We start from the raw sequence: 27,867 nt of genomic DNA, 5'->3' as shown, positions 1-27,867 counted from the left end.
TAACACCTAACACTACACTACAATTAAATAAATTCCCTACATTAAATACAATTAAATAAATTAAATTAAATTAGCTAAATCACACAAAAAACACACTAAATTACAGAAAATAAAAAACAAATTACAAGATCTTTAAGCTAATTACACCTAATCTAATAGCCCTATCAAAATAAAAAAAAGCCCCCCCAAAATAAAATAAAAAACTAGCCTAAACTAAACTACCAATAGCCCTTAAAAGGGCCTTTTGCGGGGCATTACCCCAAATAAATCAGCTCTTTTATCTGTAAACAGTAAAACCCACCACCCACACAACCAACCCCCCAAATAAAATCCTAACTAAAAAAACTTAAGCTCTCCTTTGCCCTGAAAAGGGCATTTGGATGGGCATTGCCCTTATAAGGGCATTTAGCTCTATTGCTGCCCTAACCTAAAAATAAAACCCATCCAATACACCCTTAAAAAATCCTAACACTAACCCCCGAAGATTTAATTACCGGGAAAAGTCTTCATCCAAGCGGCAAGATGTCCTCAACGAAGCCGGGAGAAGTGGTCCTCCAGATGGGCAGAAGTGGTCCTCCAGACGGGCAGAAGTCTTCATCCAGACGGCATCTTCTATCTTCATCCTTCCGACGCGGAGCGGCTCCATCTTCAAGACATCCGGCGCGGAGCATCCTCTTCAATCAATGTCTTCTTCGGAATAAATATCTCTTTAAGTGACGCCATCCACGATGGTGTCCCTTAGATTTCGATTGGCTGATATAATTCTATCAGCCAATCGGAATTAAGGTAGAAAAAATTCTATTGGCTGATGCAGGTAAAAGAGCGGATTTCTTTGGGGCAATGCCCCGCAAAAGGCCCCTTTAAGGGCCATTGGTAGTTTATTTAAGGCTAGGGTTTTTTTATTTTGGGGGGGCTTTTTTATTTTGATAGGGCTATTAGATTAGGTGTAATTAGTTTAAAGATCTTGTAATTTGTTTTTATTTTCTATATGTTAAGGGTTTGTTTTTTTGTGTTTTAGCTCATTTAATTTAATTTATTTAATTGTATTTAAAGTAGGGAATTTATTTAATTGTAGTGTAGTGTTAGGTGTTAGTGTAACTTAGGTTAGGTTTTATTTTACAGGTAAATTTGTATCTATTTTAGCTAGGTAGTTATTAAATAGTTAATAACTATTTAGTAACTATTCTACCTAGTTAAAATAAATACAAACTTGCCTGTAAAATTAAAATAAACCCTAAGCTAGATACAATGTAACTATTAGTTATATTGTAGCTAGGTTAGGGTTTATTTTACAGGTAAGTATTTAGTATTATATAGGAATAATTTAGTTAATTATAGGAATTTTATTTATATTTATTTAAATTATATTTAAATTAGGGGGTGTTAGAATTAGGGTTAGACTTAGGTTTAGGGGTTAATAAATTTAGAATAGTGGCGGCGACGTTGGGGGCAGAAGATTAGGGGTTAATAAATGTAGATAGGCTGCGGCGACATTGGGGGAGGAAGATTATGGGTTAATAAATATAATGTAGGTGTCGGCGATGTTGGGGGCAGCAGATTAGAGGTTAATAAATATAATGTAGGTGGCGGCGATGTTAGGGGCAGCAGATTAGGGATTAATAATTATAATGTAGGTGTCGGCGATGTTGGGGGCAACAGATTAGGTGTTCAGACTCGGGGTTCATGTTAGGGTGTTAGGTGTAAACATAAAATGTGTTTCCCCATAGGAATCAATGGGGCTGCGTTACTGAGTTATACGCTGCTTTTTGGCAGGTGTTAGACTTTTTTTCAGCTGGCTCTCCCCATTGATGTCTATGGGGAAATGGTGCACGAGAACGTACGACCAGCTCACCGCTGACTTATTGGAGTGCGGTATGGAGCACAATTTTGCTCTACGCTTACTTCTTGCCTTTTAACGCTGGGTTTGTAAAAACCCGTAATACCAGCGCTGTAGGTAAGTGAGCGGTGAGAAAAAAACTGCACGTTAGCACTGCACCCCTCATAACGCAAGACTCGTAATCTACCCGAGTGTGTTTGTACAGATGAGTGGTAAATTGATTACCAGTATGGATATTGAGGGAACTTTGACTCTAGGATAATTGAATGACAATCAAGGAGAGTAGTAATATGTTGGAAAACATTAGGAAGCTTTTTAGTCACTCACTGACATAGCTGGAAGCAATTGTGGTATATTAGGAAGAAGTCCTCTAGGAATGAGGGTCAGATAAGAATTATACTGAACAACTGCATGCACAGTCAGGATTTTAGTGAACATCACAAAAATCCCTCTCCTTTTTAAAAAGTTTTAAAAATTAAGATGATTTCCCTGTCACAGGGTGTTCCCAAGCATTCTAAAAGTTAACTCCCATTCTGCTCAATTGGGTAATTGGGTAATTGTTGCTTCATTTTCTAAATATATATAAATATAATATAGGGAAATAAATTAGAATTGTGAGTAAAGGAGGGGGTAGGTCAACAGGGAGGGAGAATGGAAGAAAATAGAAAAATTAGAGAGGAAGGATTAAAGGGATGTAAACAGTTGCACTACATCAAAATATGTGCAATTTATTAAATTTATTACCTGTTTATTCTTCCTTGGTAGCAGGCTCCATAGCTTCTAGTAACAGCCCTGCAAATGAGCTTGGGTCTTTACAGTAAGTGGGTGCTAACCAGTGCACAAAGAATAGGTATTCTCTCAAGCACCATATCTGGCAAAAGTATAAATTAAATAAATATTGTTTATTAGCTTTACTTTACAAATATAGTTATTGTCTTCTGTCTTATAAAAGTGTGCGTTTGTAGATAAGTAGTGACATTGTTATGCACCACCTTTTAGTTAAGGTGGTATTTTTTTTTATAATCCATATAGCTAAAAATAAAATCACAAATACCGCTGCTATAAGGTGGTGCAGAGGCCAGCAGAAAATCTGTTTTACATTTGCCCAGTAGAAAGCTTATCTGAGAAGATCATGTGACAGGATACACAGAGAAAACCTAGGTTTAAACATGGCAGCTCTCTTTGCAGCCTGTAGGCAGTGACTTAGCAGGGAAATGTGGAGTGAAAGCAGGTACATAAGTTATTGATATACTTTTTGTGTGCGTATTCTCTGATCTGTTTTATTTCCCTTTAAAGGAAGAGTGATAGTGGGAGTGACAGAACGGGTGAGAGGGAAGTAAGAGAAATAAGTGATGCACATGATAACATGAGGAGAGAGAGGGGACAGATTAGAGTAATGGTGAGGAAAAACACAAATAAAGAGTCTGTGGCAAAAGAACATAGTTATGAGAGAGCAAAAATCAGAATGGTGCAGATTCAGAATGTATTTAGTTACAAAGTTAAGATTGATTCAAATCCTCTCCACAAGTTCCCTGACAAATATAGAAATTTAAAATGTTAATTTTAGATTGGTCTTAGCAGTGCAAAAAAGGTCTTATGTGAGATGCTTCTAGAAATGACTCTAAGAAACATTCTATTAAATGCATAAAACACAGATTCTCTGACTGCAAAGCAGCTGTCAAGTGTGAAATGGATCTTGCAAACTTGCCAGGCTGGTTATAAAAACAGGTGGTGGTTCTTCTATATTTTATAAAATCAATAAGGAAGCATTTTATAGAGTTTATTAAGAATATTGACTCTTATTTAACAGTAATTTATATATTTTTAAGAGTATTTAACCCCTTCACTACTGAGACTTTCAGAGAAAAGTTTGCCAAACTCCCTGATCCCTCCCAGCTGTCTAATCCCCCCCTTCTAACTAGTGCCGCCATCTTAGGTACTGGCAGCTGTCTGTCATTTTTGGAATACAAATTCACTATATTATAAGTCCAGAGAGTGCTGATTGAACTATCTTATATTGTATTGAATCTCTAGCACCCTGGCAATTGGAAGATTGGTTTGTGAGAGTGCACCTTGAATCCTTGAATATATATATATATATATATATATATATATATTATTTTTTTTAATATTTTCTGTAGGGTAGTAGTCCTCCCACCCCTTGGCATGCATGTATATATATATATATATATATATATATATATATATATATATATATATATATATATATATATATATATATATATATATATATATTTTAGTAGACAACCCAAAGTATTGATCTAGTACCATTTTGGTATATTTCATGCCACCATTTCACCGCCAAATGCGATCAAATTAAAAAAATCATTAACTTTTTCACAAACTTTAGGTTTCCCACTGAAATTATTAACAAACAGCTGCAATTGCAAACTGCAATTATGGCACAAATGGTTGTTAATGCTTCTCTGGGATCCCCTTTGTTCAGAAATAGCAGACATATATGGCTTTGGCATTACTTTTTGGTAATTAGAAGGCTGCTAAATGCCGCTGCACACCACACTTGTATTATGCCCAGCAGTGAAGGTGTATTATGCCCAGCAGTAAAGGGGTTAATTAGGTAGCTTGTAGGGTTAATGTTAGCTTTAGTGCAGTGTAGTAGACAACCAAAAGTATTGATCTAGCCCATTTTGGCATATTTCATGCCACCATTTCACTGCCAAATGCGATCAAAAAATTAACTTTTACACTAGCTTTAGGTTTCTCACTGAAATTATTTAAAAACAGTTTGTGCAATTATGACACAAATGGTTGTAAATGCTTCTCTGGGATCCCTTTTGTTCAGAAATAGCAGACATATATGGCTTTTTGGTAATTAGGAGGCCGCTAAACGCTGCTGCGCACCACACTTGTTTTATGTCCAGCGGTAAAGGGGTTAATTAGGTAGCTTGTAGGCTTAATTTTAGCTTTCATGTAGAGATCAGCCTCCCACCTGACACATCCCACCCCCCTAAAAGAGCTCTCTTCCCTCCCCACCTCACAATTGTCACCTCCATCTTAAGTACTGGCAGAAAGTCTGCCAGTACTAAAATAAAAGGCGCTTTTTTTTTTATTAATATATTAATTATGCAGTGTTGGGTCCCCCCCTTTAGCCCCAACCTCCCTGATTCCCTCCAAACAGCTCTCTAACCCTCCCCCCTCTACCTATTTGCCGCCATCGTGGGTGCTGGCAGCTTAGTCAAAATTTGGCTTTTTTTAGGAGATAATAAAAATACCCAATTTTTCTGTAGTGTAGCTGCCCCCCCCCCCTCAATACCCTACCCCTCCTCCCAGATCCCTTTCCCAACATGTATTTTTTATTCCCTCTCCCTCCTCCTCCTTCCCATATACAGTACAGGCTCAGCACTAATCCCGCCGCCCCGGCGCGCTCCCGTCCCCTTGCGCACACTAAAGGAAACTGGATGCCGGAACTTCACCAGCGATGGGCCGCCCACCCTCCTCCCTGCTATGGCTCCCATCCACCGACGATCGCCACCATCGCTGGCCGATGCAGAGAGGGCCTAAAAAAAGGGTATTGCAATATCGAGACATCACTGCAATACCCTAAAAGCGGCTGGAAGTGATCACCATTGCTTCCACCGCTTGAAACCCCAGAAGACGTGCCAGACACGTCCTTGGTCGTTAACAACCGTTTTTTGTACGACGTGCCTGGAATGTCCTTGGTCGTTAAGGGGTTAAAGGGACATGAAACGCAAAAATGTTCTTTCATAATTCAGATAGGGAATACAATTTTAATAAACTTTCCCATTTACTACAATTATCTAATTTGCTTCATTCTTTTGTTATCCTTTGTTGAAGAAGAAGCAATGCATTACTGAGAGCTAACCCTACAGCATGTGCAACGCTTAAGTGTTCAGGAAAACATGGCTGAGGTGGCAACCCTAGTTATGTCTCCCTAAAGAAAAAGGAGAAGCCAGACGTGGAATTCGTGTGCTTATAGGAATATGGCTGCACCTACTGACGAGGCTCAATGAATGCCAAAAAGATTGTCTGGGGTTGCTGTGTTCCTTGTTCAGAGAGAAATTGCCTGATATTTTGGCACTTTACTGAGCATAATAAGCGGGATCAGATTGATATACTACAGGAAAGTTCTGCTTTGTGGAAATTTTAGTGTACTAAAAAAGAAGCAGCAATAGCAATAGCAGAGCGGCCGCTCCGAACTCACTAGACATCAGGCGATCCAAGGCACTCAGTAATGATGTCAGACGCCATAAAGTAACGGCAGTGAAAAAAGACTTAGCACATAGGCAAGGGGCAATGCAAGTAAAAGGCATAGAGTCCCAAATGTAGAAATGAAATCAGGCAGCACAGCAGTGGGTTAGAAAAATAACTTTGTTCACACCTATAACAAAAGATTTCAATTAATCTATTTTCCAAAAACAATGATGATTATACAAAAACAATATTCAAATATGCCTTGCTTAATGTGAATCATGGGGACCATCACATAGAATATTGATGATAATTAGGGATAGTTAGAGAGAGTCAGGATTAACAATATACTCAAAAACGGATTTATACATAATAACTGATGTCCCACTCCAAGTTTAAGCCTGTGGGCACCCTAGTCTTAAAGGGACAGTCATCACCAGAATTTTTGTTGTTTTAAAAGATAGATAATCCCTTAATTACTAATTCCCCAGTTTTGCATAACCAACACAGTTATAATTATACATGTTTTACCTCTGTAATTACCTTGTATCTAAGCCTCATCAGACTGCCCCCTTATTTCAGTTCTTTTGACAGACTTGCATTTTAGCCAATCAGAGCTGTATCCATGGTAAATTCACTTGCATGAGCTCAATGTTATCTATATGAAACACGTGAACTAATGCCCTCTAGTGGTAAAAAACTATCAAAATGCATTTAGATTAGAGGCGGCCTTCAAGGTCTAAGAAATTAGCATATGAACCTCCTAGGTTTAGCTTTAAACTAAGAATACCAAGAGAACAAAGCAAAATTGGTGATAAAAGTAAATTGGAAACTTGTTTAAAATTACATGCCCTATTTGAAACATGACATTTTTTTTTTTTACTTGACTGTCCCTTTAAGCTTATATATCCATTATAATTCCTTTTTTGTCAAGTATTTTATACCTGTTACCACCCCTGGGTGGCATTTTTGCAAGATCAATCACTTTTTCTGAAAAGTTGGCAATACTGGTAAAATGTAGGAGATTAAACATGATTCACATGTTCCCTTACCCTTGTATTTACCTACCACATTGTTTACCAACATATTGCACATGGCAAATATTGCACTCTAACAAGTAGACTGCAAAAGTAGTTTTGCAATTAGCATAAAATGAAATCTCATAGGTCATATTATCCACGGATGATTTAAACACATTAGTTATCTCCATCATATAACATGTCAAGCAGGTCCTAGCTCCTCATCTATAGTTTAATTTACTTCTTATCCAATGGTCACCCCCTAGTCTTCTTCATACCAGGGACCATACTATAGTTGTTATATCCTTATTTCCTATCACCATAGTGCTTATTTCCATTTTCATTTCCTCTATTTTAGCCGGATCATATCCTCTTGAAACTTACCTCTTAGCCAACTCACTAGCTTGCTGTAAATATACATTATCATCATCAGTATTACGCCTTAACCTGATGAACTGGCCCCTTGATATGGCATGGACAAGGTGAGGTGGATGACATGAACTGGCATGGAGAATAGTATTCTTTGCCGTGGGTTTTCTAAATATCCTAGATACTACTCTCATGTTCTCAAAGTCACCTTTAAGTGTCACATCCAAGAAGTAAGTTCTCACAGGATCATACCCTCCAACAAATTTCAGCCACATGTCATTGTCATTCAAAAAAGCAAGAAAAGAACCAAAGCTCATTTCATCCAAGACGCCATCAATGATCATTATAAGGTCATCAATGAATCTCTTATAATAGAGAATTTTATCTGTATAGACCCCATGATCAGCATTATAGATATATTTCAACTCCTAGTAACCTACGTACAAATTGGCAAAACAGGGGGCAAATTTTGCCCCCATTGCCGTTCCGCAGCACTGGAGGTAGATATTATCATTAAACATCAAAAAATGACGTGTTAAACAAATTCCAAAATTGAACATATGTAGATTTTGACATCATTCTCATAAGCTGTGAATTTATCCAAGAAGTATCTTACTGTCCTTAAACCAAAAGCATGAGGAATACACATGTATAGTGAAGCAATATCCACCACTACCCATGAGTAACCCTGTTTCCACTTAAATTCCCTTAGACTTGACAAAATATGTCACAAATCCCTCAGGTAACTATAGAGGCTTTTCACTATCGGCTGAAGGATTGAGTCCAACCACTTAGACAGTGGTTCTAGAAGGGACCCAACGCCCAACACAATGGGCCTCCCTGGTGGTCATATCAGATTCTTGTGCACCTTCAGCAGATAGTAAAACAGAGGTGCAATAGGAAACTCAGGGACACGATGTATCAAATCATCCTGTTTAAACACTCCCACATGTACACCATCATCAAGCAATGTCAACAACTGTTTTTTAAATACAAAAGTGGGATTACCATTAAACAATCTGTAAATAGTTGGTGTAACCAAGTTGATGTAGAGCCTCCTCAAAGTAATCACCCTTGTTAACGATGACTATATTCCTTCCTTTATCGGAGTTCCTAATTACTATTTCTTGATTATTTTGAAGAGACTCTAACGCCAATTTCTCATACCTCCACCTGACACCACTTGGTCTTCATTGGAATTTTTAGTGACCACCTCTGATACCTGTTGTAGTGGAAAAAAAAATAACTTTTTAGTGTAAGTTTTTTGACGAACCTTTTGATATCTAGCAGGGTATTAAAGGGAGAAAAATCTCTAGTTGGGGCAAAGCCCAATCCTCTGCTCAACTGGTTTGTCTGGTCCTCAATCAGAGCATAAGTGGAAAGATTAATTACATTAAAGTCCATTAATCCAGATTCTTTGTAGCTCCCTTTCTTCTTTTTTTGGATCTTCTGACACGCTTAAAGGGATTTTTGTTTCCTTTTTTGCTTCTTTCTTTGGGGCGTACAACTGGGCCTTCATTCTCTGTATCATCAGTACTGGCAACCTGCATAGAATGAGAAGACAGAGAAGAGACAGAAGAAATAGAGGAAGAGGGAGAAGGAGCAGATGATTCAGCTGATGTAGCTGACTCCTGATCAGATGATTCTGCCTCAGTCGAGGTAAACCCCTTTTTTAGAGTTCTTGTTCTTTAATATAGGTTTTGGAACTTTCGCTTTGTTTTCTTAACTCACTTCTTTCCTTTGTGGTTAGGGTTAGATCTTCATGTCTTCTTTTGGAAAGTTGGCCATTGGTACACCTTGTTGGCTTCATAATCCTGCCTATCCCTGTGAAATTGTTCACCTTTTTGTTCAGCAAGGATGGCATTCAACTTATCCACATGCTCCTTCATCACTTTTTTCTGTTCCAAGAATTTTTCATGTGCCTCAAACTTTCAGAGTTCTTTTTCAATATCCTCCATCCGCTCCTTGAGGTTAACCCTTTTCTGTTGCTTACAACATATCAGGATTTTTTATTAATTTGACAGAACACTCCGAGAGTGCATCATTCCATTCCATTACTATATCCGGATTTTCTACCTCAAAGGTTGGGAATTTATTAAGCCTAAGGCCTCTTGGAATTCCATTTAGCTCCACATAATGCTCAAATGCTTCAATGTCCCATGTTAATCTTAAATCTGCAATAAGAAGTTTTTCAAGTGCTTTAAATTTTGATTCCATACATGGGCTGAAATCTTCAGACCATTCTACTGAAAACACTCTTTTAAACAATTCATTTCTTGCTTCTACATCATATAAAGAACTGGACAAGACCGTATTCTACAATTCTATGTCTGTACTTTAGCACATATAACAATATGACCACTGCTATATACTTAAGTATAAACCTGCCTACAGTATGTGCAATGCTGCCGTATATAATTTGTGTAACACAATATGAAAACAGAGATGCACACAAACTTTCTTCAGGAATCCAAAGTTATTCCTTACACTAGTAACAATTTGTCAACATTAGTTAATATTATTATTGTTCTTGAAGTTAATCAATCCAGAGTATATGCCCTTTAATATCTTGTTAACTTTTACACAGTTCCACTTTTGCAAGTACCAAGAAAGCTTTACTTACTGGAATACTGGAGTATCGTGTCACTTCTGGTGAAAGAGTCTTTTCTGCTTTGCAATCCTGTTATGATTTCCTAGCTGCTGCAAGTGAGACAGGCCTCAAATGGTTCAAAGTAACGAATTACACAAACAAGTAAAGGGGCAAGCAGACATGGACTCCTTGTTCAGTGTGCTTAGAGGACCAATAAAGGCTAAAAGGATCATCTGGAGGTGCTATGGAAATTGCCTGGAATTTCGGCACTGGACTGGACTGACCTTAACAAGCGGTATCAGACTGATATACTACAGGGAAGTTCTACTATGTGAAAAATTACTGGGCTAAAAAGGAAGCTGCACCCTGGTGGTAAAGCTCCATAGAACAAACTAACAAGTTTTTGTTAGTTCCTAAAAGTGTGCGTTATTTTCTATGAAAACAGATAATAGCTCTCAAGGGATTAATCAGCCAATATTGGGCCAGATTACAAGTGGAGCGCTATCTAGTGATTTCCCTAGAGCGCTAAAACTTTTTTGCAAGTCCATTTGCACTGGTATTACGAGTTAAAAGTAAAAACGCATTGCTCCAGCACTACCCGCATCATGCAAGAAGGTTTACCGCTAGCGCAGTTACGATATCACTCACATGATAACCTACTGCCCCATAAAAGTCAATGGAGTAAATAAAAGCAAACAAAACTGCTACTCACGTGCTAACCCAAAAACGCCATAAACCCCAACTCTAATAACCCCTAAACTACCACATAACCCACCGCAAAGTCCCCACTACCCTATAAACCCCTAGACCACCACCACCCCCACATTGCCAACTAGCTCTTTACACTATTAACCCCTAAACCACCACAAAGTAAGATGCACAGGGATGAAGATGGAGACATTATCTTCAGTGAGTTCCTTCTTGAGGTTTAGTGGTAGTTTTTTTTTAAGATTAGGGTTTTATTTTTTTTATTTTTATATGGGCAGCAAAAGAGCTATATGCCATTTTGAGGGCAATGTCCAGCCAAATGCACTTTTCATGGCACTTTTTAGATTAATTTTTTTTTAGTTTTTTTTTAGGTTTGAAAACAAGTGCTTTAGGGCAATGCCCTACAAAAGGCTATTTGTAGTTTATATTTAGAATAGGGTTTTTTTTTATTTTAGGGAGTTTTTTTATTTTGGGGTATTAGAATAGGTATAAATATTTTTTTCATTTTTGGTCATTTCTTTTTATTTTTTGTAATGTTAGGGTTTGTTATTTTTTGTAATGTTAGGGTTTGTTATTTTTTTGTCTTTTAATAGTAATGTTAGTTTTTTTTATTTTAAGAGGTAAGATTAGATTCTTTTATTTCACATGTAAGTTTTTATTTTTTAAAGGGAAGGGTTAGTTTATTTTTGGTTACCTTAGGGGGTGTTAGATTAGGGGGTTTAGATGTTAGTGGGTTGTCTTGCGATGTGGGGGGGCTGATGATTTAGAGGTTTAATAGTGCAGTTGAGACTTTGCGATGTGGGGGACTGGTGGTTGGGGGTTAATACTGTAGTGGAAGCTTTGCAATGTGGGGGGCTGGTGATTCAGGGGTTAAAAGTGTAGTGGAGACTTTGCGATGTGGGGGGCTGGTGGTTTAGGGGATTATAGAGAAGTTTAGTGCAACTGTTTTATCCAGACAAAACAAAGGTTGCATAAAAAATTTGGGCAGTAAATGCATTGGTGTTCTCAAGACCATATTTACTTTCAACTTGTAATATGAACTGATATTACCGCTCTACATTACCCATAGAAAATATAAGGAGCGTAAATTACTGCGAGTTCACGCAAACAAATTTTCAGTAATTTTAACAGCACACCACTTGTGATATGGATTTGAGCGTAAAGAACACCGCAATCTCGCGATCGCATTTACGCTCCTAGCACTAATGATAGCACTCCACTTATAATCTGGCCCATCGTCAGTGTGGTTTTCTAGTGATCACAAACCAAGAATGTTTCTGTCATTTATACCCCATAAGCTTTGAATTGTTACCTCCTGAAAACAACACAAAATTATTATCTGAATGTTTAGTCTTCTGATTTCATAATCCAAATGTGAGATTTTGGTGTTTAGCAATCAAAGGTGGAAAATACGATACGTTTATTGTTAACATTTAATAGTGTGTAGTAATGCTATTAGGCGACGTGCAATTAACCTCTTAGAGATATATGCGCATGTCTTTTAAAGGGATTTGAACAGGGGCATAATCGTTATAATGGTCACATGTGTTTGTTGGGTTATGGATTTCCCTAATTTTAATTAGTGTACAAGTGCTTATTATTATTCTTTAAATAATCAAGTAGGTAGCATTTGTTTCTGCTTGGGGACTTTGCTCCCTAACACTATCTTATACATTGGGGTGCAAGTACAAACTAATGTTCTATTGTCAAACTTTTTGTGGAATTTGTTAATAATTTGAAAAGTATTATCTAGGTTTTTATAAAGTACATTTAGCTGTGGAATTTGATAGGTGAGAAATAGACCCATAAATGTATTGTTAAGCATTGAAAATTTGGATTGTAATCCGGCACATAATATGGCAATAATTAAGGGGGGGGCAGCTACACTACAGAAAAAAAACATTATTTTTAATATAAAAATATAAAAACCCACTTAATTTGGGCAAACTGGTTACTGGCAGGCAGCTGCCAGTACCCAAGATGGCAGCAAGTAGGTAGAGGGGGGAGGGTTAGAAAGCTGTATGGGGGGGATCAGGAAGGTTGGGGGCTAAGGGGGGATGCAACACTGCATAATTAATATAAAAAAATGCTTCTTATTGTAGTACTGGCAGCGATGGGTAGCAAATATAAATATATATGTATATGCTTATATACATATATATATTTATGTGTTAATATGTGTATATATTTTCATATACATATATAACTACAGGGAACACACAGTTCTAAGAATAGACCACAATGGCACCCCACATCTGCCAACTTAAGCCCCTAAAAACTGCCTAGTGCAGTTATTTTTTATTTATTTTTTAAAGATGTTACAATTTTCTTTTTAAAAATAGGCACTACACATGTTGGGGGGGGGGGCAGTTGGAGTACATTTAGAAAATTAACTAGAGGTCTTAATTTTTTGAGCGCTAATTGCAATAACCAGCTACTTGTTATGGCTGGTTATTTATAGTGCACCTGTAGATGGGTGAATTTGCCCGTTTACGGGCAATCGATAAATTAGCACTCCATTTGTAATCGAGCCCCAAATGTCCAGCAATTGCAGACACTGTGAAAGTCCTGCCCACTTGTGAAACAATGACCAATCTAATTCAACATATGTTTTACCTGAAGGTGGCTTTTGAAAAAGATAATGCTATGCCATCCTCATGAACCTTCAATAAAAAAAATTAAATTTTAAAAAAACACCTTTTAAGATTAGGCACAAATAAACCTAATAACTGTACTTCAAATATTATTTACCATCAAATATTAAATTAATGCAAAGCACTAGCTATAGCAACTATTAATTTATAATTTATAATGTATTGATTGTCCATTACTATATCTAAAAAGAAATGTACTGCTTGGTTTTCATTTGAGTAGATTCTACTACATTACAGCATTGATCTTAAGTTGATATCTATATCCTCAATTTTAAATATTGTATTTATAGATCCCACAATTAAAGATGCTTAATAATGTTTGATCTAAAAAAATAATAATAATAAAAAAATATCAAGTAAGGACCGAATACAGTATTAGTAAGTACTCATACTCTTCTCAGGTACAAACATAGAGTTATAACATGTTATATTTTTCTATATTTAATAGATTGCAGTTAAAGTAGTCCATACCCCATGTAAAGTGGTCTGTCAATGTAAAACAGCAAACAAAAGTTAAAAACATTTTGCAAAAGTTCAAAGCGAGTCTCATCATTACATAGCAAATAAGACTGTGGGCTCCATATATCATTTGGCGGGCAGACGAGGTTTGCTGTCACGTATCCACTGCCCATATTTAACATTGCACAAGCCACTACTTGTGCAATGAAGCCAACTGTTCATGCACAGGTAAGCAGAGGCTGTCAATAATCCCCATTCAGTGGTGTATTTATGTTTTGTGCTGCCCTAGGCACTAACAATTCTGCTGCCCCTTTCCATGTTTTAGGAATTTTTTGGCCATAATATTTTTTGGTGAGGGTGTAATGTCACACTTTTTATCATGGCATTTCCAAAGTAAATGCTCAAATGTGTGTGCATGTGGTGAGTGTGTGAGAGTGCAGTTTGTGTATGTGCAGTACAGTGTGTGTAGTGCAGTTTGTGTATGTGTATAGAGAGACTCAAAAAGTGCTGCCCCCCAAAAAATCTGCCTCCCTAGGCAAGTCCCTTGTTTGCCTAGGCCAAAATACATCCCTGTCCCTATTGGATCTGATCAAGTGAAATTTGCCAAATAAACTTTCATGATTCACATAGAGAATGTAATTTTAATCAATTTTCAATTTACTTTTATTATCAATTTTGCTTTGTTCTGTTGGTATTCTTAGTTAAAAGCTAAACCTACTAAACCTAGTAGGTCCATATGATAATATCTAAGCCCCTAAAGGCCGCCTCTTCTCTCAAGGCATTTTGAAAGTTTTTCACCACTAGAGGGTGTTAGTTCATGTGTGTCATATAGATAACACTGTGCTCACACATGTGGAGTTCAGGGGAGCCAGCTCTGATTGGCTGAAATGGATGTCTGTCAAAAGAACTGAAATAAGGGGGCAGTTTGCAGAGGCTTAGATAAAAGGTAATCACAGAGGTAAAAAGTGTATTTATATAACTGTGTTGGTTGTGCAAAACTAGGGGATGGCTAATACAGGGATTATCTATCTTTTTAAACAATAACAATTCTGGTGCAGACTGTCCCTTTAATGTTAAGGTGAAATTAAAAAGAAGTAGAATCAATTGGCCACTGGCTGACAGGGTGAACTCCAGCTGGTTTATACAGCACATGAACATCCATTTTTCATAAAAAAATAATATATATCACTGGAAAACATTTTATTTTTAAACTCCAGGGGGCCGATTTATCAAGCTCCATATGGATCTTGATGCCCCTGTTTCCGCGCGAACCTTCAGGCTCGCTGGAAACAGAAGTTATGAAGCAGCGGTCTAAATGCTCCATAACTTCTCCGCCTGCTCTGAGGCCATGGACAGAAATCAACCCGATCGAATGCGATTGGGTTGATTGACACCCTCAGGGCGGCATTGCACTGCTGGTGCAATGATAAATGCCTACAGCGTATGCTGTCGGCATTTATCGATGTGCAGCGGACATGATATGCTACATCGTATCATGTCTGCTCACACTATGATAAATCTACCCCTAGTTGTGATTTCTCATTTGTGATCTTTCTGTCATATCCCTTTACAAATAGCAAATGTACTATCTTTCAAACCTTGCCATTAAAAAAGGTACCACTTTTTAATAGTGGTCACTTGATCATGCACTCCATGATCCACTGGGGCTTTCTGAGAACCTTTACTTGCTGTCTAGCTGTGCTCATGTGAATCATCAGCATTGTTCTGCATTATTCAGAATATGTTCAAAATGTAGTCAGTTCTTCTTATGTGATGTGTGGCTCCCGGCACTTGTTCTGTACCATGTTGTAATAGCTGTCTGTAAGATTAGAACTGGGATCTAGACCTCAGCTGCAGAATTGTTTTACAAAAGTGGTTGTTGTTTCACCTTCTTTAGGAGCGTAGCTATTGTTCAGGTACGCTCAAGTAATAAAGTGAATTTAATTAGTAGGTGGTAAATACTCAGGTCTGATATTTGTCAGATGGTATAGAGATCTGAGGTTGTGCTAAAAGTGTTGGTGACTTCACCTTTGGTCTGAGCAGATTGGATGTCAGATAAGTACAGAGAAGTAATAGGTAGAAGTGTAAATGCCAAGTTAGTACCAGTCCAGCACAGTAGGGGTTACTGGAGAGAGTAATGATACACAGCGCAGCTCCTACCTCTGAATACCCAGTGTGTATCCCAGTCAGCACTAGGTAGCGTGATGGCTGTGTGCGCAGCTCCTACCTCTGAATAGACTGTGTGAATCTACCTGTCAGCACAGGATATGCTGATGGCTGTGTGCGCAGCTCCTACCTCTGAATAGACTGTGTGAATCTGCCTGTCAGCACAGGATATGCTGACAGCAGAATTGTAGCAGAGTTAAGTTTATGCAAGGGAGAGGTGGAACAGCTGAATCCCTAGTTGGAAGCTGTTCAGAGGGTAATTATGAAAGTTCTCTTTGCAAAGGGAATTATAGAAGAGGATTCCTTAGAATCTGAGGCTCAGATTAATTTGAGAAATAGGAAGTCCTATACTTATAATCCCAGTTAGGAGAGAAGGCAAACAAAGTTAATCCATATGCACAGCGTGCAGTTCAGGAACAAAACAAATTACCAAGCACTTGTCTGCAGGTGTGCTGGTACTGATATAGGTAAAAAGGGTGGAGTTACTAGGTGAGCAGAAGTTTAACCCTTACACTGTCACTTAAAGGACCACTAAACACAGTAGTATAAATAATAAATGCATAATAAATAGAAAATGAAAAAGTACTTTCACAATTTCACAGGAAGTAGAATGTTTTCTGAACAATTTCAAAGTTAGATTTATTTTTCTTCCCACTGCATCATGTGACAACCAACAGCCAATGACAAAATGCATATTCTGAGAATCTTGCACATGCTCATTAGGAATAGGAGCCTCATAAAGTGAGCATATAAAAAGATTATGCATATTTAGATGATGGATGTGGATTGGGAAGTTGTTTAAAATTGCGTGCTCTGGGGTTCCGGTGGAGGAGGAGCAAGCATGTGCTGCTGAGCTGCCTGCTTCAACCCTACAGATGCTGGCGGTTTCCTTCGCGCCACATCCCAAGCCAGGGGATAGCTATTGGGATAGCTTAAGACATCGCACCTGAACCTAAACAAGCGACAAACTACACCTCGCTGTTATAGTATGATTTTCAGCCCCCTTCTATGTCTAAAATAAAAAGGAACAGAGTCTAACCCAGGAGACACCTTCCTATCTTTAAAGACCCCTCTGCTCCCCTTTTCAGTACAAACAGACCTATACCCCTAAGACCCATGGAATACGGCAACCACTGAGAATTTACCCGGGGTGGTCTGTACGCTACTCTCCACTGCTGACGAGGACTCACAGCAAGTTTCTTAGAGCCGCACTCGCCCACTGTGCACCGTTCTTCTCCTCCTCCCGTGAAGTGAGCGAAGCTGAAGCTGGGTCCTGCCTCGACGGAGGACCAAGAACATCAGGCCTATCACAGGCAAGTCCGCCCACCGTAGCCGCTGATTCCCTTCCTGCTTGCTTTGGCAGCGTGCCCGGAGTTCCGGGACTGCTGTCTCTGAGTGGTGTGGGACACCATCCGCCCTCCTGAGGCGGCCTCCCCCTGAGGCTTACCGCCGGATTTTGGTTGCAGCGCTGACTACTCCATCCCTCTCCCACCGGTGCTGCGTGAGAGGGATTGGAGGTAGTGTTACCCTAGGGCCAAGAACCAAGGAAGGAATCCCTGCTCAAGAAAGGCTCACCCTGCCACCTTCTCCCCTCTCTCCCACCGGTGCTGCGTGAGGGAGGGAGAGCTCGCTAGGTGGCCCAGGCTGAGATCTGGAACTGCTGGAGGTGAACCTGTTGGGAACAGGTTTACCTAGGAGAAACAGCCACTGCAGTTACAAGAAGCCCATCTTCCAGGACAAGATAGGTCTCGGGTTGCAGTGAGCGAGGAGAGGTGAGTCTACTTTGCCCCCTAAACCCAGAACTGCACAATTCAGTACATAACCTATAACTTAAAGAGCTGTGTGGGCGAATCAGGAAAAGAAGGGAAGAAAAAAGGAAAAAAAGGGGAGCAGATAGGGGAATGGTTTAACTTCTTCAGCATAAATATTAAGCACTCTCCTTCTTGAAATGATAATGAAAATTGAGTAGCTTTATTTCACTTACAGCTCACTCAAAGGAGTCACCCCTTTCAGCTTGTTGTTAATTCTACTAACTTTTGCATGAACTCCTGAGAAAACTAACACATACAAACATGAGCTACTTGCCTTCTACTAAATGTATTTGCTAAAAATGCTGCTTGCTATGCTTTCTGGCTGAGAGATTAACAGATACCTGCTTCTATTACTAAGACTTTGCTACTAACTAACCTGGACAATTTTGCATATGTTGCTTGCAGAATAATAAGCTAATTGCTGGACATCTCTTTGTGCAATACTCTGCCTCATTGACTATCCAAAATATAGAAGTTTTAAGGACAAGATAATAGTTTATAACTTTTCCTAACTGCCTAGGTTTAAGGTCATGTTTTTCTTTTCTTTCCTTTTTCTTTTTTTAAAAACTAGTACTAACCTCAGTCATTAAGATAAAGAAGGTCTAACATAATAATAAACATAGGAGAATTAAAATACAACTCGACTTGCTCTGATTAAATTACTCTCTTCTTAAAGTTAAAAATTTGCAGCCTCTCTGACTGGCGTGGGGACTTCTATACACAGGAAGCCACATCCACTACCTCGCTAAAATAAGTTGTTTTTTTTTTCTCCCCCCCCCCTCACCTCCCTCACTCCCTCCTACTTCACTCCATCACCCCCTTACCCTTCACTTCCACATCCCTTTCCCAATAAAAGCACTAAGTTTCTATAGCACAATATTAACTGATCACTATTTAGATTACTACCACATCTTATGGACAAATTTTTTCATAGTCACTCCCGGACTCCCCCGCTAGCCATGACAGCAAAAACAAGAGAGAGAAGAAATAAAAATAGCACAGAAACATCTATGGAGGTACAGCCAACCCCCATTAACCCTTTAGTCACCAATGAAACCTTCAATATGCAGGCCCTGGTGACAAATATTGCAGAAGCCTTAAACCCCAAATTTGAAGCCCTTAGGGCAGAGATTAAGCAAGAAATCACACTGTTGTCCCAAGAACTGAGACATTTCACTAGTAGGATTAATGAAGTGGAACAAAGGGTGTCTGATCTTGAGGACCTTACTTTTACACATAGTACTAGCATAGACTCCAATGCAGCGTCTCTATCTAAAATGAAAATTAAAATCGAAGATTTAGAAAACAGGGCCAGAAGAAACAACATTCGTATTATTGGGCTACCAGAGGGGAAACAACCTGAGAATTTAAATCTGTTTATTACAAATACGTTGGTACAACTACTTAAAATCCCCCCCAGTAACCCTCAAATAGTGGTAGAAAGGGCTCACAGAATAGGGAAGCTTCAGGTCGATAACAGGGGTAACAACAGACCCAGGCCAGTAATAGCCAAATTGCTTAATTTCAGTGATAAAGTAACTCTTCTCCAATATTTTCGCAAGAATCAGCCTATTATGTTTAAAGACAGTAAGATTCTCCTATTTCAGGACTACTCGGCAGAGACGTCATCTAGGAGAAGAAATCTTGCTCCAATCTGCTCTAAATTTATCCAGCAGGGTTACCAGGCCCTAATTAATTACCCCTCTAAACTTAAGGTTATTGCTAAAGGAGAAGTCCACTTTTTTGAGAATGCACAAGAGGCAGAAAAATTATTAATCCAATTAAACTCTAGTGAGTAAACTGAAGAAATATCAGTGACTCACTGACTTTGTTGTTACCTCATCTTAAGTTAGGGATGGCAGGGAAAATGGTACGAAGTAATAAAGGTGTCTTGCGGGAGGTTCCCCTTCTCTTCTTTTTTTTTTTTTTTTTCTCTCTCTTCAATTCCATCTATCCATCAAAATAAATGGTCAACTTTAAAATAGTATCGTGGAATGTAGGGGGTATTACCACTCCTATAAAGAGGAAATCGATCATTACCCAATTAAGAAAAATGAATACAGATATAGCTTTCCTCCAGGAGACTCATCTTAACTTAGAAGAAGTATTAAAATTAAAAACATCGTGGGTTAAGGAAGTTTTTGCTGCACCGGGACAGGGGAGGAAGAGAGGGGTAGCCATTTTGGTAGGAAAAAGGATCAATGCAGAGATACTACATGTTGTGACGGACCCAGGGGGGAGATCAGTGAGTCTAAAAATAAAAATTAATAATCGTGTGTTTACAATGTGTAATGTTTACGCGCCTAATATCCTTGACCCAGAGTTCTGGAATCAAGTGCAGACTGAAATATTCTCTATATTGGAAGGTAACCTTATTCTTGCAGGAGACTTCAACATGGCCCCACAGTGCCCACTTGACAGGCTGAGACTAAATACAAAACAAAAAAAACATAAAAAAGATAATCTGGAAACTAAAAATTTTTCTAGGCTTATGCAAAACCTAGGCATCAAGGACATCTGGAGGATGCAAAATCCCGATGTTAGAGAATACTCTTGCTTATCCAAAGCTCATAAAACACTATCAAGAATTGATCTTTTTCTGTTAGATGATAGACTGTGTACATATGAGGTTAAAGCAAAAATTCTTCCTATTAGTATCTCTGATCATGGGCCAATTACCCTAGATCTTCAGGATAAGCAGCCCAAGCTTAAGCTAAATCGTTTTTTTTTTCCTTCTCACCTAGCATCAGACACGAAATTTAAGAACTGGTTGAGAGCCAAGTTCACTGACTACGATCTCTGTAACTCAGAGTATAGAGATCGTCCTGCCATATTTTGGGAGGCAGCAAAGGCTGTAATCCGAGGTGAAATCATAGCCTATATGGCAATACTGAATAAAAAAATGCAACAAAGAGAAAAGGAACTAACAAATGCAGTAATAAACGCATATAATAGATTCCTTCTTGACCAAAACTCTGCCAACTGGGCTAAGTATAATAAAGCAAAAAGTAACAAAGATGATTTCTTGTTATACAGAGAAACTCAGAAAGAGTTAAAATTACAGTCTAAACTATATAAGTATGGCAACAAGTCTGGGAAACTCCTAGCTAAATTGGTCAAAAGTGAAAAAAAATCCTCAACTATTTAGAAACTGGTGCTAGGTGACAAAGAAGTATTTAAACATGAGGAGATAGCGGAAGAAATGGAAAAATATTATCAAGAATTGTATCATTCCAGACCCTCTGACCTAGGTCAAGCAGAGGACTTCTGGAGCAAAATATCAGTACCTAAGATATCCACTGATTTAGCTGGTACCCTCAATGCACAAATCACAGAGGAAGAAATTAAAAAAACAATTTCTGACCTCACTCTGAATAAAACCCCTGGGCCAGATGGGCTACCTTATGAACTATATAAAATTCTATCTTCTGAAATATCAGCCCATCTTTGCGAGTTCTATAATTCTATCTATATAAATGGAGGAGAGATGTCGAAACTTTTCACATCCTCCTATACAACTCTGATACTCAAGAGTGGAAAAGATCCAACTTTAAGGGAGTCTTATAGACCAATTGCTTTACTAAACTCCGATTACAAGGTCTTCACATCAATTATAGCCCAGAGGTTACAAAAAATATTAGGTGATATCATCCATAAAGATCAAGCCGGGTTCTTAAACTCTCGAAACTCTGCAGCAAAAATCAGAGAGATTCTGATAACATCAGAATACTTTTTTAACAAGGGGGAGGGGGGGGAGGGGACTCCACCAGACCTGGCGGTTATCTCGCTTGATGCCGAAAAGGCTTTTGACTCCGTTCATTATAATCATCTTTTCGTCTCTTTAGCAAAGTTCGGATTTACAGGAAGCTTTCTTGACTTCATTAAAAACCTATATAATCAGCCCTACACAAGGTTAACTATAAATAATTTAATATCTTCTCAAATTGTATTGGATAGAGGAACCCGCCAGGGCTGCCCCCTTTCCCCTCTCCTCTTTAATCTCTGCATCGAACCTCTGGCAATCGCAATTAGGCAACAACTAGAAGGCATTAAAATTGAGAATTACGAAATAAAGTTAGCTTTGTATGCAGATGATATTCTTATATATTTATCAAACAGCAAAATTAATCTTCCTAAGCTACTACAAATTATTGACCAATTTGGCTCTTTTTCAGGCTACAAAGTAAATACTACAAAGTCAGAATTACTCTGGCTCAGGAAAAACAACTCCTCTCCTAGCAATATCCCTTTTCATCTAGTTAAAGATTCATTCAAATATCTGGGTATTAACATTCCTAGTGACCCAAAAGATTTATACAAGCTTAATATTTCACCAATTATATTAACCTTTAGAGAAAAGCTCAGAAATTGGGTGGGTTTACCACTCTCTATTTCTGGACGGATAGCACTTTTCAAGATGGTCCTCTTCCCTAAGTTGCTTTACGTGCTACAGAACACAGCGATAATACTTTTAGAAAGGGATATACGAACAATAAATAGCCTGCTCAGAAGGTTTATCTGGCAAAAAGCCAGGCCGAGAATCTCACTGAATAAATTGTCATCTTCTAAAATCTACGGAGGCTTTGCATTACCAGATATTAGGCTGTATAATTTGGCTTTCCTAGCGCGGTTTGTAGCTGACTGGATCTTCTCCAAAGATTATGTCTTGAATAATAAACTTGAAGAAAAAAATCTGTTATCCATACGCACCCATAGCTCTTTTACATTGCGAACCAAAAGAGTGGCCAGCTAACATTAGAGCACTTAAAATGCTCTCAAACCCCCTGAGGGCCTGGAGGAGAATAGGGAAGCTCATGGACTTAAACTGTCAGATATCTCAATATTTACCTCTAATAGGCAACCCTAAATTTCAGGCAGGCCTTGATTCAGCTGTATTTAAACACTGGCACACTTTAGGTTTAGACAAACTTATACAACTTGTGGATCAAGAGAGAAAATGTATTAAAACATTTGATGAACTTAAAAATAACTTTAACCTCTCCAACAAAGATTTTTTCGCATATTTACAGGCAAGGCACTATATTACAGATATCATGAGGGCAGTTAACTGGCGCTGGGACCTAGGAAGTTTGGAGGGCTGGCTAACCCTGGTAAGGAATGGGTTGATGTCAATCACTCCATGTTACCATCTACTGGGGGAAGGCAAAGGGAAGCATCTTCTTGAAAAACTAACCCAGGACTGGAATCTAGTCCTGGTACAGGACCACATTGACAGCCGATTCATAAAAACATCTATTTGTAGGATATCTCAAGCTACAATCTCAGCCACCTGGAGAGAGGCTCATCTGAAACTCATTCACAGATATTATTATACCCCTGAGAAAGCATTTAAGTTTAAGAATTTAAATTTTGATAAATGTCCCAAATGCTCTAAGGAGGCTGCAGATTTGAGACACATGATCTGGGACTGCCCACTGATTAGACAGTGTTGGTTTAAAGTTGAATACTGGGTAAAAACGTCACTTGGAATCTCCCCTCTGGGTCTATCATTGATCCAGATTATATTTTGTTTAAATAACCAAGAAGAACATATCCCCAATGAAAGGTTAATTACCTCAATTATTCTAGCAGTCAGGTATTTAATTTTTAAGAAATGGAAGTCAAGAAATTTACCAACAGTTCTAGAGATTAAAAACTTTCTTAAAAAGCAATGTATCTTAGAGCAGCGAGAAACCAACATTGATAAGGAACTTGATATTCAATCTTTCCTTAAAAAGTGGGCACCATTTATCAAGTCACTTACAGCGCCAGAGATTGACCAAATAATATTTCCCTTCCAGAATTCAGAAATGGTAAAATGAGGTTTATCCTAATTTCTCTCTCTCTCCCCTTGATGTGGCGTTAGAGGATCTTCTTTCCTCTTCACAAAATTTTTTTTTTTTTTTTTTCTTTCTCTCCTCTTTTTTTTCTCTCTCTCGCAAGATTAACCTTGAACATGTTGATACTATCGTGACTTGAGTTAGCCTAGGATCCTTCCAACAAGATATGAGTCATAATGTATACTCCCTAAGTTAACGATATATGCTTAGAGGAGGAGGGGGAGGGGAGAGAGGGATAGATTGCCTTGGGACCTGTTCCTGGTCATTGTTTATGTTGCTGTTGTTCCTGTTGGGGGGGAGGGGAGGGAAAGGGAATAAAAAATGGTAAAATATACTCCAACAGAGAAATCATAACTATTAAGGAATGACAGAATGGAATTTAATTCATAATACTTTGCGTTTTGTTTGCTGATGTTTTTTGACTGTTTATTCTTTGTTTTGGAAATCATTGAAAATGTATAAACCTGTTGGAGTTCAATAAAGATGACTTAAAAAAAAAAATTGCGTGCTCTGTTTTAAATTTGTGTGATGTGAATCATGTAAGTTTAATTTTGACTTTAGTGTTCCTTTAATTGTGCATTACATGTTCCACCAAGCTTTCTGAGATCCTTCACTAAATACAGTATTAAACAGACAACAATAAATATGACTATTTATTTTGCACATCGCCTGTTTTTTGGCATGGAGGAGAATTAAAGCTATTTGTGGCAATAAGGTAACAGAGTTTTTGAAGGTCTCATCTTCTAAAGAGGAGGTAAATCTCAAAGGACATTGAGAACTAGGACAATTTTTTAATAAATAAATCTGATTCTTTTATGGGCAGTCTTACTTCTTACTTATATTGAGAGCACCATGAACCTATATTCTCATACAAAGGTAATGTGTTCACATAGCAAGATTAGTGTAAATGATAATACGATTGGGGTTTTTTTTTTTTTTTAGGTGATTGTTGCCCTCCCCATGATAAATTGCTAAAATGACTCACACTAGGCACAATAAACTATAGTAAAAGTACTATTACCTAATTGTAGCAAACAAACTTTTCTAATATATATATATATATATATAGAGAGAGAGAGAGAGAGAGAGAGAGAGAGAATGAGAGAGAGCCCTATCTTATAATATCATCCTTACTAAACCAACCATTAAAATGATAACTTTAGCCAACAGTCAAACCACTAAAGTCAAAATTAATGTTTCATGATTTAGACAAAGCATGTAATTCAAAAAATCTTTCCAATATTCTTCCATTTTCAAATTGTGCACATAAGTTTTATATGTACATTTTCTGAGGCTCCATTTCCAAAAATGCACAGTATATACGTATATGCATTTTGTGATTGGCTGATAGCTGTCACATGATATAGGGGAAGGAAAAACTAGACTAACATTGGCATTAGCCAGAACATATTCTACTGCTCATTTCAATATTAAAGCAAGTGTCATTGCATAGATTTTTTTATTGTGTATTTGTCAATTGTTACATTTTACTGTATTTAGTGGTTCTTTAAAGAAGACATTCAGGGGTCTAAAGGCGTTACTACTTTTGTATTTAATCATATTATTTAAATAAGTGATTAGACCTATATATACTGTAATATTTTGGGGAACTTTTGGTATATGTGCATTTGTACAATGTAATATATAAGACACACATTTCTTTATTGTTTATTTTATATACCCTCTTTAAAGCATAAAACAACATAAGTTAAAAACATACATTGACATTTTAGAGAGAGAATAAACAAACATTTACATCTACAATTTCATTACACTTAAAACAAGCATTATACAGTGAGTGCAGAATTATTAGGCAAATTAGTATTTTGACCACATCATCCTCTTTATGCATGTTGTCTTACTCCAAGCTGTATAGGCTCGAAAGCCTGCTACCAATTAAGCATATTAGGTGATGTGCATCTCTGTAATGAGAAGGGGTGTGGTCTAATGACATCAACACCCTATATCAGGTGTGCATAATTATTAGGCAACTTCCTTTCCTTTGGCAAAATGGGTCAAAAGAAGGACTTGACAGGCTCAGAAAAGTCAAAAATAGTGAGATATCTTGTAGAGGGATGCAGCACTCTTAAAATTGCAAAGCTTCTGAAGCGTGATCATCGAACAATCAAGCATTTCATTCAAAATAGTCAACAGGGTCGCAAGAAGCGTGTGGAAAAACCAAGGCGCAAAATAACTGCCCATGAACTGAGAAAAGTCAAGCGTGCAGCTGCCAAGATGCCACTTGCCACCAGTTTGGCCATATTTCAGAGCTGCAACATCACTGGAGTGCCCAAAAGCACAAGGTGTGCAATACTCAGAGACATGGCCAAGGTAAGAATGGCTGAAAGACGACCACCACTGAACAAGACACACAAGCTGAAACGTCAAGACTGGGCCAAGAAATATCTCAAGACTGATTTTTCTAAGGTTTTATGGACTGATGAAATGAGAGTGAGTCTTGATGGGCCAGATGGATGGGCCCGTGGCTGGATTGGTAAAGGGCAGAGAGCTCCAGTCCGACTCAGGCGCCAGCAAGGTAGAGGTGGAGTACTGGTTTGGGCTGGTATCATCAAAGATGAGCTTGTGGGGCATTTTCGGGTTGAGGATGGAGTCAAGCTCAATTCCCAGTCCTACTGCCAGTTTCTGAAAGACACCTTCTTCAAGCAGTGGTACAGGAAGAAGTCTGCATCCTTCAAGAAAAACATGATTTTCATGCAGGACAATGCTCCATCACACGCGTCCAAGTACTCCACAGCGTTGCTGGCAAGAAAGGGTATAAAAGAAGAAAATCTAATGACATGGCCTCCTTGTTCACCTGATCTGAACCCCATTAAGAACCTGTGGTCTATCATCAAATGTGAGATTTACAAGGAGGGAAAACAGTACACCTCTCTGAACAGTGTCTGGGAGGCTGTGGTTGCTGCTGCACGCAATGTTGATGGTGAACAGATCAAAACACTGACAGAATCCATGGATGGCAGGCTTTTGAGTGTCCTTGCAAAGAAAGGTGGCTATGTTGGTCACTGATTTGTTTTTGTTTTGTTTTTGAATGTCAGAAATGTATATTTGTGAATGTTGAGATGTTATATTGGTTTCACTGGTAAAAATAAATAATTGAAATGGGTATATATTTGTTTTTTGTTAAGTTGCCTAATAATTATGCACAGTAATAGTCACCTGCACACACAGATATCCCCCTAAAATAGCTAAAACTAAAAGCAAACTAAAAACTACTTCCAAAACTATTCAGCTTTGATATTAATGAGTTTTTTGGGTTCATTGAGAACATGGTTGTTGTTCAATAATAAAATTAATCCTCAAAAATACAACTTGCCTAATAATTCTGCACTCCCTGTAGTAATAAAAATCATCAACAAACAAAATAAATGCTCTTCATTAGCCAATATTTAATTATAAACCGCAAAAATATTTTTCCTGCAAACCATGTTTTACTTAAATACATATATAGCCCTGTGAACAAGGTATTTATGGTCTCAGTGTAATGCTTTATTCCATTCATTTTTGACGGAGAATTTAATTATGCATTTATTTTTTCTTACATAATATAAATGTACACAACTCTTACTGGTACACTGCATTGAAAATGTAGAGGCTTTACATTAAAGGGACACTGTACCCAATTTTTTTATTTTGTAATTCAGAAAGAGCATGGAATTTTAAGCAACTTTCTAATTTACTCCTATTATCAATTTTTCTTCGTTCTCTTGCTATCATTATTTGAAAAAGAAGGTATCTAAGCTTTTTTTTGGTTTCAGTACTCTGGACAGCACTTTTTTATTGGTGGATGAATTTATCCACCAATCAGCAAGGACAACCCAGGTTGTTCACCAAAAATGGGCCGGCATCTAAACTTACATTTTTGCATTTCAATTAAAGATACCAAGAGAATGAAGAAAATTTGATAATAGGAGTAAATTAGAAAGTTGCTTAAAATTTCATGCTCAATCTGAATCACAAAAGAAAAAATTTGGGTACAGTGTCCCTTTAACTTTGAATGGTACATTTTTAAATATCTAATAAATAAAATGGCTTGTTCCACAGTTAAAGCTGTAGTTGAAATCTATTCCCATGATAGTTTATGTTAAACACACAAGTTGTAATTAAATACTTAAGTATTTGATTGAGCAGATAATTACATTATAAATACTATTTATTTGTAGATCTCTGAACACTACTGCAGTTCAATATTAAAGGGACACACG

Source organism: Bombina bombina, chromosome 6 (assembly GCF_027579735.1).
Source record: "Bombina bombina isolate aBomBom1 chromosome 6, aBomBom1.pri, whole genome shotgun sequence".
Taxonomy (NCBI): Eukaryota; Metazoa; Chordata; class Amphibia; order Anura; family Bombinatoridae; genus Bombina; species Bombina bombina.
This window is presented reverse-complemented; position numbering follows the sequence as displayed.